Source organism: Lagopus leucura, unplaced genomic scaffold (genome assembly GCF_019238085.1).
Source record: "Lagopus leucura isolate 7727_CA_CO unplaced genomic scaffold, USGS_WTPT01 Super-Scaffold_100004, whole genome shotgun sequence".
NCBI lineage: Eukaryota > Metazoa > Chordata > Aves > Galliformes > Phasianidae > Lagopus > Lagopus leucura.
Window position 1 is genome coordinate 49,594,181 of NW_024962264.1, and position 7,232 is coordinate 49,601,412.

Sequence of the window (7,232 nt, forward strand, 5' to 3'; positions counted from 1 at the left end):
AAAAAAAGTTTATTGAACTGTTGTGATATCTGCTATATTCCAATAATTCAGTTCAAGCAGAACTGCCATTGAATAACTCATGAAGCATCTTCATATGTACCTATGAACATTGCTTTAACAGGTTGTAGAGTTTGATATTCAGAGAGGATTCATTCCTGTACTAGGGAATTGAACCTGTATAAAGATGTAAGGTACTAGTTCCTGAGAGAGAGGTTTATGCATACCAGAGTATAGAAAGCATTGAACTGGACAAGGGACAGCATCAGGCTGTGGAAAACGTACGTCAACCATAGCGTTAAAAGTACCCATATATAGCAGTATTCCAATCTTGGCATACAGGGTAGTTGAGAGATTAAGAGTGTTTGAAATACAATATTCTTTGTTTATACTGCAGAACAGTGGATAAACAGCTATCCAGACCCAAGCTTTAGTTTATATTGCTTAAATAGCAGAGATAGTAATTTAAGAGCAACACTGTAAGACATGATGTTGTACATGGATGGGACTGATATTTGGAGAAGCCTTTTTCAAGGTTATTCTCAGTAAAGATGCTGCATTTTCAAAGACAAAATTCTACAGTAAGGAAGGATTTGTTTCAAAGGCTTATATTTTTTAGCAGTGTCATGACACTGCTAAATCCTTTGTGTGACATATGTGTTTAAATGAAGTTTTGAACTAGTTTTTGAGACTAGCTTGAATGACAGAACTTGAAGATAGGGTATGTAAAGAAGACTGAGAAATTATTACTATCAGAAAGAGGCAGAATTAGACTTGCTTATGGAGTTTTCCATTAAGCAAATTGCTTTCTACATTAACAAGGAAACTTTTTATCTTAACTTACTTGTTTGTTTCACCCAAAGGAGGAAACACTGACTTATTCAGAAAAAAAATGCAACAGAATTGGTTGCCTTAAATAAGACTTGACATACAAAATCTTCCTTTTGATGCAAACTTAAAATGGCAAATACAAAAATATTGTTTTAAAAATTATGTTTGATCAGTTGTTCCTCCATTCAAAAGTTTTGCATTTTTTCCCCCAGATATAGTATTTGTGCATTGAATTCCATCCTAATTTTTACAAGATCACTTTTTGACTCTGATGCTGTGTTTATAACCCTTCCTTGGCACCATGTACTATTTTTAGACTGTATTTTTTAGTACATATTTTACAACATTAATGAATTTATGTAATAGATTGATCCTTGATTGTTATCTATTCTTTCTCCTTGTCACATTTGGTTTATGCTGTCATCTTCGTTTGTGTTTATGATCCTTGAGTTTCCTTCTTGCCTTAGGCATTTTTTCCAAGCCTACCATTACTTCTTTTTCCTGGGACTTTCCTTATGTTCTTCAGAGTCCTTCTAAACGCTGACTAGTTTCATGTTAACATTCAAGAGTAGAAGCTATTTGTGCTGTGTTTTCTTTAGTCAGAACATTTTGTATGTAGCATGCTTAGCATTTTGTGACAAGCATTCAGGCCAGAAAGTGACAAAACTAAGTTTTTACGGTCAGCATTTACAGTTGTTTTAAAGCATATTCAGTATTATACAATCCTAAAGTTCAAGACAATTCTGTAGATTTTTTGCACTGCTTCTTTGGAGTGCAACATGAACAAAAATGCACAGCAAAGAAAAAAATATTCAGTGTAGATAAAAAGGGTTAGATGCCAAAGGATAGACATGATGTTACAGGAGATACTTTCCTTCTAATACCATGGTCATGTGTGGGCTCTCTGTCCTGTTTTTAAGGCAATTCCCACAAACACTCTATTGTCTTACAGCTTCAGAGTCCTATCTAGTAAGACAGAGAAAGGCGTTGCAGTGTTTGAGAGACACCAAATCCTGGTGCTTAAATTGCAAAAGTAGGTTATAGAGAGAAAGTCCATTGCAGAAAAATGTAGTTGGTTGCAATCCCGTCATAATTTTTAGTATAATAAAAGAAGGAATTCCGCAATGGATTTTGAAGCATCAATAGCATCAATTTTGAGTACAATACTAAGTCAGAATTGTGCAGACTACAAAAATTATTGCAAGTGTAAAAATTGCCAAAATAAGTTTTCTGCTGTGGTTTATGAGCTTCGTTGAAAGATTTCACTTGAAAATTATTTTCCCAGAGGTTACCTGTTAGGATGTAAATCACGTTTTTTCATGGAAAAGAGGATAACTTCATGCCTTGAGTTTTTTCTTGATTTGAAGTTTAACTTTTTAGTGGAAGATAAAATTCACCTTCTTTCAATTCATACACGCTTCTATGTCAATTTATTGTACATCTGTGGCTGTTCATTTTCTGTTTTGTTTTGTAATAAGTATCTTTCCTGGATGGAGGTGAATTCACAGGTTCAATTTTTAAATATCTTATTGCACTGTATTACTGTTGACAAGGAGAAAAAATAAGCAGTTGCAAGAAATATTACTTATCATTCAATTGCATGCTATCATTCTGTTTGCATTGAAGAAACATTTAATGAAGATATGTATATTTGATATTTTAATAAAAATATGTTATTAAGATATTTTTCTCTGTTACATGCAGTTTCTCTTCTGCCTGACCCTGCAGTCTGTAGTAAAATAGCTGTTAAGGAGTCAGCATTTCTTTTGATGCTAAGAGATTCTGCTAAGAGATTATTTCGATGCTAAGGTGTCTAATATGTTTTCATATTTGACATTTAGAATACATAGAAGCTGGTTCCAAGGGCTACTCCTACCACAAAACATGTTTCAAAATATGAAAGTTTCAACTACTTACATTTGTATTGTAACAACATCCTTCTGGGTGGTTACTGGACATTGCAGCTGTATATTAGCATGATCAAATCCTGTCTCTACCGCTGGTATTTTTGGATTTTCTCTGACCATGGATGATAGAAAGTATTCTCTTCTTAAGATATTCCTCTTACTGAACACATTACAATGCTGAGTCTGATATTGGGCCACTACCATAAGAACTTCTTCTGAGGTAAAAGATCTGGAATTTTTTCCACTTCTACTATTTGATCTTATGCCAAAATTATATTAAATGTGTTAAAAGCATTAATTAACTATGCAATCAGTGTTCATGTTAATTCATCTTAAAATGCACTGCTGGTTCACCGTACGTAATCTCACCTTCTTACTTTTATTTATAACTTTTCAGAACTTCTGACTTATTTTGCATGCAATGTAATTTTTTGTTAGAATTCTTTTCCTCCTGATTTTACATAGCAGAATGTTCATTCCCTGAATCGATCTTCGTATCGCAGATTTATTTCTTAAGCATTACCATGTATTAACAGGGTAAAGTTGTGTATTAAGTTGAAAATCTTAAAAGAAAGCAAAGTAAGTTAGAGGAGGATATAGTCTGCAAAGCTTCAACTTATTTAGGAGTGCAATTCTGAGGCTAGTACAGATAGAGACTTTTGAATTAATTTCTTATGGATTAAATAGGAGTTAGTGGCACTTGAGTCTTTATTGTTTTCTGGAAAGATATAGAAACTGATCTTGGCCAAACTACAAAGAAACATCTAGAGTATTGTAGCCTTCTGAAGAGGATTATTTCCATACACAACCAGGATGAAAATATGCAAATGAATTTTAAAATGTTTCTGTACTTCAGAAATAGTTGACTGAAATATGTTGATTTCCAGACTGAACTTCTGAGGTACCTAACACAAATTAGGTCACACTGCAGCAGAAGGCTACACGTTTCTGTTCCCATTGGATGTACTAGTAATACTACTTTTACTTTCTGATCCTAATATTTCCAAACCAAACTGCAACGATTAGATCTTAAATGCTTTCTTTCATCTTTCACATCAGTTTGGTCCTTGTCCTGACTCAAGTAGCTGCCAAATGAAAGGTTGACAAATGAATAGTGATGCTTCAAAGAGGTCTAACGTGAGTAGAGTGAAGAAGGCATTAATGAAAAAAAAGTGAATTGGCTTGATGACAGTATGAATTTCTTTGTGTCTTGTTGATCTACAGTACAAATACATTCTTATAATTTAAAACATTTGGGAGTAGAGAAATATTTGATGGCAGCATAAAAGTCTACACAACAGGAAACAGAAGAAAAATACAACGTCGAATATGGCTCAGAGCTACCTTGGTTTTAAGCTATGGAAAAAATAATCATGTTACAATTACACATACTACCTCCACAGAGCAAAACTTGCCATTGAAATACTTTTTTTAACTTAGGATAGTATACTACAAATCTTCTCTGCTCTCCAATTGTGATACTCTTTTTCATGTGCATGAAAATATTACATTAATATGGAAATATAAAATGAACTATAGAGACTCAAAATGTCACTGATGTTTCAACAATATTTGTTCATCTGGAAGTTAAAGAAAATAAGTAAACTAATAGCTATTTTGTATCAAATATGTCTTAATGGCTTTTAAAAGAAGCAAGGGGTTAAAATGTGACCCAAGATAAATCTATTAAACATAAAATGGCTACAATGGTTTTGACAAACTCATTAAAATTAATAAGAAAATTTCAATAGTACAGACTGCCTGCCATAAATTATTCAAGAAAAGAAATTATGCCATTCAACAAAGCATGTATTTTTTATTAAAATGGCAGGAAAACTTTAACTGGAAGCTAATTTCCATTTCAATCTGAATTACTAGTTTTATTTTCTTGGAGTTTCATAATGAAATCAGCTACAGTAAACACACCCTGTATTACAGCATTGTGTATCAGTTAGCTTTATTACATGGTGTAGCCATGGTTACCAATCACTGAAAGAAAAGAGACAAAGATATGACAGCAGTTTGTTGTCAGCCATGAAACCATAAATCAAATCTATTTTTATATCTTTTTAGACATGGGCCAGAGCTACTAACTGCTTGTCAGGCTTCAGTGCACGTGTGTTTGTGCATGTATCAGCACGTTATGTGAGAAGGAGGAACACGAGTCCACTTGCAGGATGACATGCATTGAATGTTAGGTGTGAAGTATATGTTGATAATTCCTATCCAGTCTATATATTCCTGTGTAATGCAGGAACATAAAAATGAACATGGAATTTCTATGTTTGTGAATTTGGTGCTCTGTTGCTGGAGATTCCTCTTATAAAATCTTCTATGAAATTTAAAATCTGAATTTCAACATGCTTTAGATATTTTCTCCTATTAATCCTGCTAATAGGTTGTGATAATTAGGAAAGTACTCCAAAAATCCTGTCAGATTTCAAGAAACTTTTGGACAACATTGCCAGAAATATGATATTATTTTTATGCAGTCCTGTGTCTTAGAGCAAGGAGTTGGACACTGATCCTTCCAACTCAGGATGTTCTATGCCTCTAATTCCCAGTATAAAATGTGTATGTTTGGAACTGCGTTCTGAAAATCATTTTACCATGATTTCCATTTGTGATTTCCTTTTTTTCTTTTAGCTAGACAGGCTTTATTGTGCCCTTTCAAGTTCTCCCCTTTTTCTATTTCTGTTAGCTCTTTCCTTTCTGCAGATGGACTCACAAAGAGGATTCAGCATATCACATTCATTTGTGTTTAACACACAAGAGTAGAACTATGCACAATGAAAAGTCATCTCAATCTCTTCTTGACAGGTGCTGACAATGTGCTGCCTCTCCTAGAAACAGTTCTTCATAGGGATTATATTTTGTTTGTATATATTGTATATATGCAGCAGTAAATACTCCTGATATTGTTATGAGTTTCTTCAGAACAGAATCACCACCTTTTCTATCTTGAAGTTAGATACTCCAAAGTGTTTTCAAACATATCTCTCTTCAGACTTTTTCTTCTTTCCTTTTTCCTCATGCATGAGCATGGATCTTACCATGGATCTTACTCCTGTTAACACTTGGAAGAATGTATTCCTATTTCTAATTGCATATCTGCATCTTAAATAATTTGCATCCCTTCATCTCAGAAGGAGGGCTAAGATACAAGTGAATAATGCCCAGTTTTTCGGGAATTTCTCTTCTATTAGTGTAACAAGGTGACTTGATTTCAGGTTTGAAAGTACGAGGTACAATATCTTTGTAGCTCTTTTGTGACACCTGCTGGTTAAATTGGCACTTGCATTACGGTGCTAGTATGTGATAAAAATCCCAGCTGGAATCCTTCCAATTCTATTAAACTATTTCAGATTCTCAAATTTAATTATTCTCCACTGGCCATGATCTGACCAAAGGACAAAATTAAAATGGTTGATAACATTTCTGGAAGTCATACTATCAAAACTGGACTCCTAAATAGACTGTAATCATGCTGAAGGTTATATATATGGATTTGAAATGGTTTAACAAGTCGAAAATCCTTCATCTTTTCATTTGGGAAGATGCAGTACAAAGGGTTTTTGTAGAAACAATGAAGTAGTAAATGCTTAATGGACAATAAAGTCAGTGAGCATGTAGGTTTTATACATGCCTGTGAAAAATCCTTCACTAAGGAGATGTACTCAGTGTAATGCAGTAATACACAATCCAGTAATACATATGACTTTTTCTTTTTTTCTTTTTCTTTTTTTTAATACAAGGAATCTGTTGGTGACAGTGATGGCTAAAGATAATCTTTTGCCTAAACCTTAGATAAGGACAAAGTCTGACATTTGCTTTCTGTAAGATAATTGTTTTTCTTATATTTATGATACTCTCATTGTCCAGGGACAAAGGATGAAACATAGACACTGCTTTTCTATTCTTGCAAATTACGCTATGATTTATTACAAAATTACACTAAATTACTAATTGTAACATTTTTTTGTTAACCACTAATAGTATATGAAAAAATTGATATAAAATATCAGTCAATATTAACAATGTGAGCACTTTAAATTGCTAGATTACAAATGATTATTTATATTAATATCTTCTTAAAATATGACATTAAAGGAACAATAGAAGTATGAAGGCATTTCATTTTATCAGGATCTTGTAATGATACAGGCTGTTTCAAAAAGCAAGTCAGGTATTTGGAGGAATTATTATTACTGTTATTATTATTCATTTTTAATCTGGATTATGTAAGCTTTCTTCATGAAAGTGGACACTGAAGAAGTCTCAGAACAAGCTGATCCCTGGTATTCTTGGTTCAGAGATATGATCAAGTCTCTCTACTGTTTAGAACCAGAGGAAAAGTGGATAATGGTTTTCTTCCATTGACACATTTTCTGAGATGCACCTGAGATGCTCAAGTATTTTGTTATCATATATTTATATGGAAATAAGGAGTGATTTCCATTTTTTTTTTTTTTTTTTTTTTTTTTTTTTTTTTTTTTT